Here is a 10,043-nt window from a genome sequence, read left to right as displayed (position 1 = left end):
GGAAGGGGAACAGACAAGTTGCTGTCCTTTTGTTCTTCAGTCTAGTTGTGGAGGACGTCGCTTCACTGGCCCATGTTGGTGTTATCATTGTGCTCTTCCCGGGAGAGGCAGTCGCTTGCCAGCCATTGGATTGCTGCTCACGGTGGCTCATGGCAGCTCCCAAAAGCTCACGCCCACTGCCAGCCAGCCCCACTGCAGCCTATGCTGTAGCCGGTGACTCACGGCAGCCCAGCTCCAGGTTGAGCTATTGTTCACCATCTTAGCTGTAGAGAGGAGTGTTATTGGCCCATGTGGGATCCGAACCGGGGCCCTGCTGCTCAGAGCTGGCATCCCAAGCCAACTCCTAACCAACGCGCCACTCGGCCAGCCCAAAAAACAACTCTTGATGAACTAAAACAGAAGGGAGTTATCCCATCCTAGTGAAGCTTAGTTATACAAGAAATCCCAGAGCAAACATCATTTTAGTGATGAGAAATTTAAAACATTTCATTTCACAAAAACTTTTAAAATCAGAAATATGACAAGGATGCCTACTATTACCACTTTTGTTCACCACTATATTTATCATCTTAGCCAGCAAGACAGGAAAAAGAGAAAATTATAATGATTGAAAGAAAGAAAAAAATAATCATTATTTATAGGTAATAGTGTTGTTATATGAAATACCAAAACAATCTGTCAATCTATAGAAAACTACTACAATTAACACATTATATCAAAGTCACCAAGTACAAAATCAAGATACAAAATTTAATTCTATTTCAACATACTGGCCATACATTTCTAGAAAAATTAATTCAAAGAATATATATATATATGATCACAACAAAAAAAATTCTAAAAGTAAAAATATTTTTAAAAAGATGTACAAGACCTTTATGAAGAAAAGTATAAATTCTATTGAAACAAAAAAACATAAATAGATGTAGAAAAACACCATATTCATAGATGAAAATATTCAATATTGTAAAGATATCAACCCTCTGCAAATTCATGTAGAGATTTGATGTAATTTTTACCAAAACTTTAATACTTGTATGTCATTTATGTGTGTGATTTGACACGATATCTACAGCAAAGTGTAAAGAACAGTCTAGAAACTACTCAATAAAGTAAAACAAGCTGTGGTGTTGGGGAGAGGAGAACTTAACTTTCCAAATGTCAAGACTTACGTAGAAAAATATAGAGACAAGAAACAATCTCACTTGTATCAGGCAACTTGACATAGGTCAGAACTAAGACTGAAAAGGAGCAGGGAATACAAGGACTGGTCAGTAATCCACACACTCTATAGAAACAATCCACATGGAATAAGGACATAAAAGTAAAGGTAAAAATTCTAAACTGTTAGAGGAAACATATAGGAGAATATCCTTAAGATCTTAGGGTGAGGAAGGGTTTTTTCAACAAGACCAAAAAAAAAAAAAAAACCAGGCAGGTAGTAAAAAAAAATAAAAAAATTTGACTATGTTAAAAGTAAGACTTTTGCTCATTTAAAAAGCTGTACGAGTAAAAGACAAGGACAAACTGGAGGAAGATATTTATTATACATATAACTATCAAAGGCTTATCATCTAAGATATATAAGGAGCTTGAGGAGGAGAAGGAGAGGAGGGAGGAGGAAGAAAGGGAGGACAGGAGGGAAAGGGAGAGAGAGGGAGAAGGAGAAGGAAGGAGAAGAATAAAAGGAGGAAGAGAGGAGAGTGGAGGCGGAGGAGGAGCAGGAAATAACTAAAAGCTAAAGGGTCAAATGTCATTAGCAGGTGTTTCACACAGAAAAAACTCAACCCAACAAATAAAGAATACTCAATCTTCCTATTAATCAGCCAAAAGCAAATTCAAATAAAATATTAGGTTAACATTTCACACTTACTAGATTAGCAAACACGTAAAAGTATGATAGTACTATAATAAAAGATGCATAATATTCCATGGAGTGGATGTACCATAATTTACTTAACAATACCCTGTCATCCTTTTGCTTCAAGACTTCAAAGGCAGTTCACAAAAACTAGTTTAGACCATAATTCTTAAGAGTACCAATGTTCCCACAGTGCCCAAGTGCTAGAAAGACTGCCTGGCCTAATAGTTCCTCTGCCTCTGTCACATCCGGAGCCACTGTAAGTGGGATCCTCAGAGTTGTGATGCTGAAGCCCCTGGGACCTTGCAATTAGCCATGGGGTCCTTGATTCTGTCTCTACAGGGAGTCCCAGAAACCCAACCTGAGGGCCTAGTCTCTAGACCTCTACTTCTGTACCAACTGTCTCTATTTAGGGCTTCTCCAAAAGCAGAGCATGAAACAAGGACTTGGCATGGGGGAGCAAGGAACATGAGACAGGAGAAGTTGCATTATCAGTGTCACAGCTTTGGGCAATAGAAACATGCTTAGGCCCTGGAGCTCTGAGAAGCTTAGACGATGCCTCCAGAATTGTCTAAAACTGGAGGGGTAGGAGGCTGGGTCACTTACCTTCTGGCTTCCAACTCCCATTAGTTGAGGTTTACCTCTGGGAGTATAAGCCTCCTCCCACCCGCCACTATTGGGCTGGGCTGTGCCTTGGCCAAGCATGTAGCCTCAGAGAACACTGAGCCAGAAGACCAGTGGTGGTGCACTCTGGGAAGGGATGTTGCCAACTCAGAATAAGTCTGCTATCACGGGCCATGCACTGCAGCTGTAGCTGAAATCAGAGTTGGGCTTAGGGAACATAATATTTGACTTGAAAGGTGCCTGATCCACTCCTATTAAAGAACTTGAACTCTCCCTTTGACTAGCAATGGAATCTATTAGAAAGTTTGGTAAGTGAGGGTCTGCTTTGTATAACTGGGTAGATAACAGACATACTTGGTAAGAAATAATTCAGGAAGAAGAGATTGAAGGAAATAGATAAGGAGTTTAGTTTGGAGCATTGTGATTCGAGGTTTATGTGTGGCATCATCAAACTGCAGATATTCACGTGGAAATTGAAAATACTGTATGCTGCTCAGGGGAATGGCCCAGATCAAGAAAAGTATCTGTGGCAACTGAAGCCATGAGCAAAGATGAGATCATCTGGGGAAACATATGGAATGAAAAGAGAAGACGGCCACGACAGGCCTCCTTACAACACCAAAGTTTAAAGAGGAAGCAGAGGAAGAAGAGTCAGCAAAGGAGATAGGCCAAAATAATAAGAAGGCAGGAAAATAATCAGGTAAAATGGGTCCAAGACTTAGAAGTAGAGATTTATATGAAAAGAGTAGTCGCCGCATCAAATGCTAAGGGGAGACTGTGATGATTAGGACTGAAAAGAATCCAGCAGATTTTAATTCGCAACTTGGTTAAAAAACAATTTTAGGAGAGGGCTCGGGATAAAAGCCCACGGGGACTCAAAGTGTCAGTCTGAATTAGGGAAACACCAGCTGTAGCTGCATTGAGGCTGGGAGATGAATCAGGAGGTTGTGAGAATGGAGGCGGTACATTAAGAACATCTGCACTAAGGCGGTGGCAGTGACAGTGGGAGAGCATAGATTGTCAGGTTTTGAGGTACATATATCTGGGGTAGGAACAAAAAGATTTGATAACTGACTCGATTGTAGTCATGAGGCTGGAGGGGGCCAAGGAGGGAGACAAATTTAAGGTGTCTTTGAGGCTTCTGTCTAGCTTGGGAGATTGGGGGATAGATGAGGCATTAAACAGAGTCTTGAATACGTGAGGTGGAGCAGTTTTTTGGGGAAACATAATGAACTCCGTTTAGGACATGGGGGTGTGTGAGATGGCTGATGTGTGCTATCCTATTAGAAACATCTAGAAGTCACATGTATTTATGGATCTTGAATTTATGAGAGAGATGAAAATATAGATTTGTGACTTATCTACGTATAGAAAAAGTTATATGACTAAAATAGTATATAATGCTCTCTACCAGAAAAATCCTTAGAGCTAAAACAGAAGAGACTACAGGGGAAAGTCTTAAGAATGCAGGCATGAAACATGATGGCAAAGGAGCCAGGAAAGGAGATATAATGCAGAAAATAAAGAACCCAATTCCTTGTAAAAGAGATATTTCTGCTCTTACACAGATAAACGCCTCAAAAGCTCTGTCTTCTTTCAAACCAGGATAGAAATATTTGCAAGGAAAGTAAAAAAAAAAACTCTGGCTTCATAGTCTTCCTACAGATCCCAAATCCATAGCTAGAAATGAACTGCAGGATAAGGCCAGACTTGCATTTTGTAATCAAGAAACAGTTCTCAGACCAAAAAAAACAAAAAAAACAACCACTTGCATTAGTCTCTAAAATTAAAATTCATGGAGTCTGATAAATCACATCCTGTGTTTTTTGTTTGTTTGTTTTTCCTACTGCAGGATATTTGGCTTGCTTTGCTTTTCTCTGTTTCCTCTGACCACAGCATTACATTACATGTCTTTATGCCTCACCTCACCGATGCTACGTCTTGAGCCCTCAGGCTGTCTCTCTACCCTTCATGAAAACAGGTTACGATGTGATTTTCTGGCTTTGATCCTCTGATGGAGGAAACATGCTGGGTTGGACCAAGCACTGGACCTGTTTTGATGGGGCTCATATTCTTTTGCTTGGACTTCCATAGCAAAATGCCGTGGAGTGGATGACCTAAACATCAGAAATCTATTTCCTCATAGTCCTGGAGGCTGGAAGTGCATGATCAAGGTCCAGCAGAGTTGGTTTCTGATGAGAGCTCTCTTCCTGGCTTGTAGACAGCTGCCTTCTAGCTATCCCTCACATGACTTTTCCTCTATGACACATGGAGGGAGAGGGAGAAGCAGAGGAGAAGGAGAGGGGGAGAGATAGGGAGAGGGAGAGCAGAGGTGAGGGAGAGAGAGAAAAGAGGGAGATAGATAGATAGATAGATAGATAGATAGATAGATAGATAGATAGATAGATAGATAGATGGATGTAGATAATGTGCTCTTTGGTATCTTATAAGGACACTAATCCCATCAGAGATCAGGGCCCCATCCTTATGACCTCATTTAATCCATTACCTCTTAAAGGTCTCCTCTCCAAATATAGTCCCACTGGGGGTTAGGACTTCAATATATGAAGTTGACTGTGTGTTGCGGGCGCAATTCAATCCATAACAAGGCTTGTCTTGCTGAGATAATTCAAGAGAAAGAAAACTCCAGAGCCAAGTGGCTGTGGGCCTTCTGTACCCATTCAGGCTGTTAAAAGTGCTCTAGAGACCCTCATGAGCACTGAAAATTGCTGTGTGGTGGTTTTTGTTTATTTTCATTTGTTTTTAAGAGAGTTGGCCTTTGTAAACACTTAATCACAATACCTCATTTTTTGTCAGTTAACGTGGATAAACATTTATTATTTACCCATACAAATAATTTGTGCTGTCAGTTTATGTAGGGCTGAGCATCTCTCAATCATGGTGAACCCTAAATAATAACATGGAATCATTGTAAGTAATATTTATGTGAAAAGTATGCAAGAGTAACAGCTTCAACTATTAAATCATTTGAAAATTGGGCATGTCAGGGTGTGGAGGATTACTTTATCAGGCTTTTGGAGTTTATTGCTCATCCCCAAAGAAGATTCCAGAAAGCCATTTAATAGCTCCCTGCACACCCTGTTGTTGGGAAGGTGGAGGCCATTGGACTGTGGTGGGAGGTTCAATAGGAAGACTGTTAGTAGCCATGGCCATAGTCCTTGCCTATGTCTCAGCCTTGACTTTTGTCTCAGCCTCACCCTTTGGCATTTGTGATTAACCCCAAGAAGAGGGGAAAAGACCCAAAAAACTGAACGATGGAAATGATGAAAGATTCTTGCTGCTAGGAGTACTGGAAGAGGATGATGGTGCACAGCTCTCCTGTTTGTACGTGGATAATAAAGACTGAAACACCAGTGGGAAGAGGATTTTCTCTTTGCCCCCACACAGCTGCTGTGGGAGCAGGTTTGATGAGATTAACCCAGTGTTGCTGAGGTCATGAGAGAAAAGCAAGAATGTATCCACAGTCACTAGTGTCAGGCAGCGGCAGAGGCCAGGAGGAACAAGGGGCAGCAGCTAAGCGATGCCGATAGGGCCTCTCAGGAGTGCTCAGGAGAGACCCCAGGAGCACTCGGAAACAAAGAGAAGAATTGGTAAAGCTGAGGTTCTCACTGTTTCCCCAGTGGGTTATATACTTGCCACCACTGCTAATATGGTACATAATTTTCAACTTTTGTCCTTAGGGTGGTGACAGCAGGGATCCAAGGGATACAGTTGCTTGTGGGTCTCTGTATACCTGACTACAATGTTGGTGCTAGTCCTAAAACCTAAGTCTCCAAAGGCAGGCTGCATCAGTGTAACTCTATCTGCAGTGCCTAAAATGTGCACCAGCTCACCACGGCAGGGAGATTAGTGAAGATAACCCTTTGATGGCCTGTGCCAATCAATGGTGGCTAGGCTGTGACTCCCAAAGGCCACAGAAAGGTAGAAGAGTGTGATTCGTCTGCTGAAGCATGGAAAGGTCTTGCTATTTATGTAAATGCAATGGTCTTACACAAGTCAGTCCACACACACACACACACACACACACACACACACGCACACGCACACACTCCTTCCTCCTTTAACCACATCTTCCACCTACCCGCTCACCCCACCAACCCCCAAACACTACAAACTGTAGTTGTAAATCATCTCTGTCCTTTCAAAGTTAACTTTGATTTTTACTTGAACCTTACATCACTTGGAAGTTTATGTTGGGTAAGGAGAAATCCTTATATATAGTGGAGAAGGGTTAAGGGAGGAGGAACTTAGGTCACCATATTTCGTGTCCCAGTCCTAATACCTCACTCCCACCCTCCCTACACCAATGGAGGAATATTCTTTCACACAAGATACAACCTTGACTAAGCCTTCCAAGCCGGGATTCCATTCAGTCTCAAGTGTGGGAAAACGAGAAAACACTTACAGGTTCTTCTTGAGCCTGGGAGGGAAAATACAATCGGGGATAAACATATAGACATTTCTCAGTGCACCACTCTAAAAATGGTCATGACCGGAGCCCAGCCTGAAAAGCTGCCTCAGCTGCTTTACCTCAACTTTTTGCCCTTTTCCCAACATGCACATATTTATAACCTGGGTTTCCCAAACAGATTACTCTGTATTTCCGCCATCTGGTTTATGGATTTTTTTTTAAAGCGTTACAGGCTGCCAAATGGTAAAGCTAGTAAGATTCTTGTTTGAGGGAAAGCAACGCTGGCAGAGTTGTAAAATAACAGTACATTAGCTACTCGGAAGCAGTAGGGCAGCTCTAGAGACTTCCAGAAGGCTGGAGGACTTTGAAAGGATTTAATGAGGATGCAATGGAACTGCTTCTATGTTTGGCAAAATGTTAAAATGTTCTTTTCCGTAAGTGTAGGGAGAATTTCACCGAAGCGTAAAAGGTGAAATGTTTTCATTTTGCCTTCCTTTTATCACTGTGTCTCCACTGTAGAAAAATGGTGTGGCTTCCTTTCTATAGAGACCCAGCTATTGTGTTTTTGTTGCTTCTGTTTCTGTTATGAAATAGAGTCAAGACAATGTTAAAATGGGCCTCCCTTGTTCAATGGAAGGTCCCATAAAGTTCATGTCACAGCAACATTTTTGTTAAGTGAATCCTATTACACTGTTCAATTCCATTATAAATGTCAGAGATTCAGTCTACAGGAAAACCAGCTGGCCCTGAATAGAATGAAATCACAGGCCAGAATGTGGAAAATGTTCTCAAAACGCTTATTTAAAGGAACAAATCATATCTGCTGTTGGGAAAATATTATCATTCAAGATATGGGTAAAAAGTGTTCTGCACTCAAATAATAACATAAATAAAAATATGGGGATAGGAAACTCTGGCAGCATTTTCATCTGCCTCGACCTGATTTACACGTTTCAACTAATGTTAAGAAAGCAATTCCTAATGATTAGAGCATTTGGTTAAAGGTGTTTTATTTTGTTTTAATCCGCTTTACCTTACCTTAAAGTTTTTGACTTGATATTCTAGGTAATATTTTGTTGGGGGGGGGGTAATGTGGAATGCACTTTTTCTCAACTTTTATGTTAATATCTCCAGATATGTTTAATAGTATTCTTATCCTTGGTGAACAAAGAGGACAGTGTAAAATGCAATATCCAAAGATTGTTTTCATTGTTTCACTGGAGAGCTCTGCTCTCGTGTTAGCAGAAACAGGTGTTATTCAGCAAATGACTTTGTGGCTTTTGTATGGCAATGGTTGTTTGTACGTTTTGTTCTGGTCTTCAGTCAAAATTTGCATCATTTGCCTGATAGTGTTTTCCTCATTTGGGGGCTGTTAGCATATCAGTTGGTGTTTCTTGAGTTTAGGAAACTTTTGAACACCAACTAGATGGATTCATTCATTCATTCATTCATTCATTCATTAATATAGAGAGTGGATACAAGGTTACTACTCTGAAGCTGCCCATAGTGCCAGGAAAAGATTGAGTGTCTATAAAATATTTACCACCGTATACACAACCTGTTATTTAACCAATACTTCTTAAAATACAGGAATTATTACCCTCGCTTTAGAAATGTATAAACTAAGGTTCAGAGGGGAGTATGCAATTAGCTCAAGGTTATACTAGTATTAAGTGATAGAGTCCAGATTTAAACTTGGGGTTCTCAGATGCAAAATTCCACTCCCATTACAACACCCTGCTGTTTAAAAATGTTTAGCAGTTTAAGAACGAGGCAACCAAATTATAATGATAAAACAGGATTCCTAAATTTTCTAAACTTTAGAGCATGCTGTTGTCTGCATGAGCATGTTTTAATTCATGAATCCTTAAGTTTCGGAGCCTGAAAGGTAACCGTTCTATTGATAAAGGACAGGGATACCTGTGCTATTTAAAATAAAGATCGGAGCACAGTTCTAGGCATCAGAGGAGAGAGAGATGTGTGTCAATCAGTTCTCCCTCTGCTCTTCCCTCTCTTCTCCTGAATCTTAACTTTGTGCCAAACTGAGCATGCAGGTAGCATTGAGAAGAGGACGGGGAGGCACTGAGAAGTGAGGTATAGGGTAATCCTGAGAAAAATTTCTGTAGAGCAAAGAACAGTTTTCACTGGGACCAGGATGGCCACTATTTACCAAAATGCACATTCCTCTCTTCTTTCTGAGCACACAGCCACAGTCATATGGCAGCTAGGTTCACCACGGGGCAGAATTCCAGGCAATGCCATGTGGGTGAAAGTGATAGAAACCACTTTTAGGCATGGTCCCTGGGTAACCTCCACACATTTCTCCAAGCTCTTTTGACTAGGATGGAAAAGAACACAGAGGCTTTGGAGAACTTGTGTTGATAATGACAGAGGCTTGGCCAGCCTGGGTTATTGAATCACATGTTGTTCCTCCGATGGAGGAAAATCGCCACCACGGTTTCAAAGAGCACCGGCCTTATCTTTCAGTGCATTTCAGTCATTCTACATTTCAGGTTCTGTTTTTTTTTAGTATCTGTTTCCCTACTTATCACTAAAGGCAATTTCATAGGGGACTATATATGTAATGTGTAATTACATTTTATAATTAAACAACAAACAAACTGTTAAAAGCCCCCTTTCTGCAGGTCTCTAACACTTATTTCCTGTGTTTGGACTTGCTGAGAGGAGGCCTTGCAAAAGAAGAGAGGGATGGGTGCACCCACTTTTCCCATAAAACCAGAATTCCATGATCCCATGACATTTGGGGCCATAGCATGAATTGTTTAGTTTTCTAAAATGGATCTGAAAAATTAATGCCTTCCCTTTTGGGGAAATTCTCTTGATTTATGATCACCATATTTATATGTACTAAATCATACTGAAATATATAATATATATTATATATTTCATATAATATATATATATATATATATATATTTTTTAATTTTGGTTAAGCGGGTTGCTGGTCATCCAAATTAATGCGTTCACGGCTGACATAAATTCTGAGATGCACTTGCAGTGGGTGTGTGTTATCTGAATGGCAGAAGCAGTTTGATGGTGTCTGTATCCCACGTGAGAGTCAGGCAGTCAGCAACTGCTCCGTGCACTCACTCTATGACCATAAAC

Source organism: Hipposideros armiger, unplaced genomic scaffold (assembly GCF_001890085.2).
Source record: "Hipposideros armiger isolate ML-2016 unplaced genomic scaffold, ASM189008v1 scaffold_2, whole genome shotgun sequence".
Lineage (NCBI taxonomy): Eukaryota > Metazoa > Chordata > Mammalia > Chiroptera > Hipposideridae > Hipposideros > Hipposideros armiger.
Note: the sequence above shows the minus strand (reverse complement) of the source record.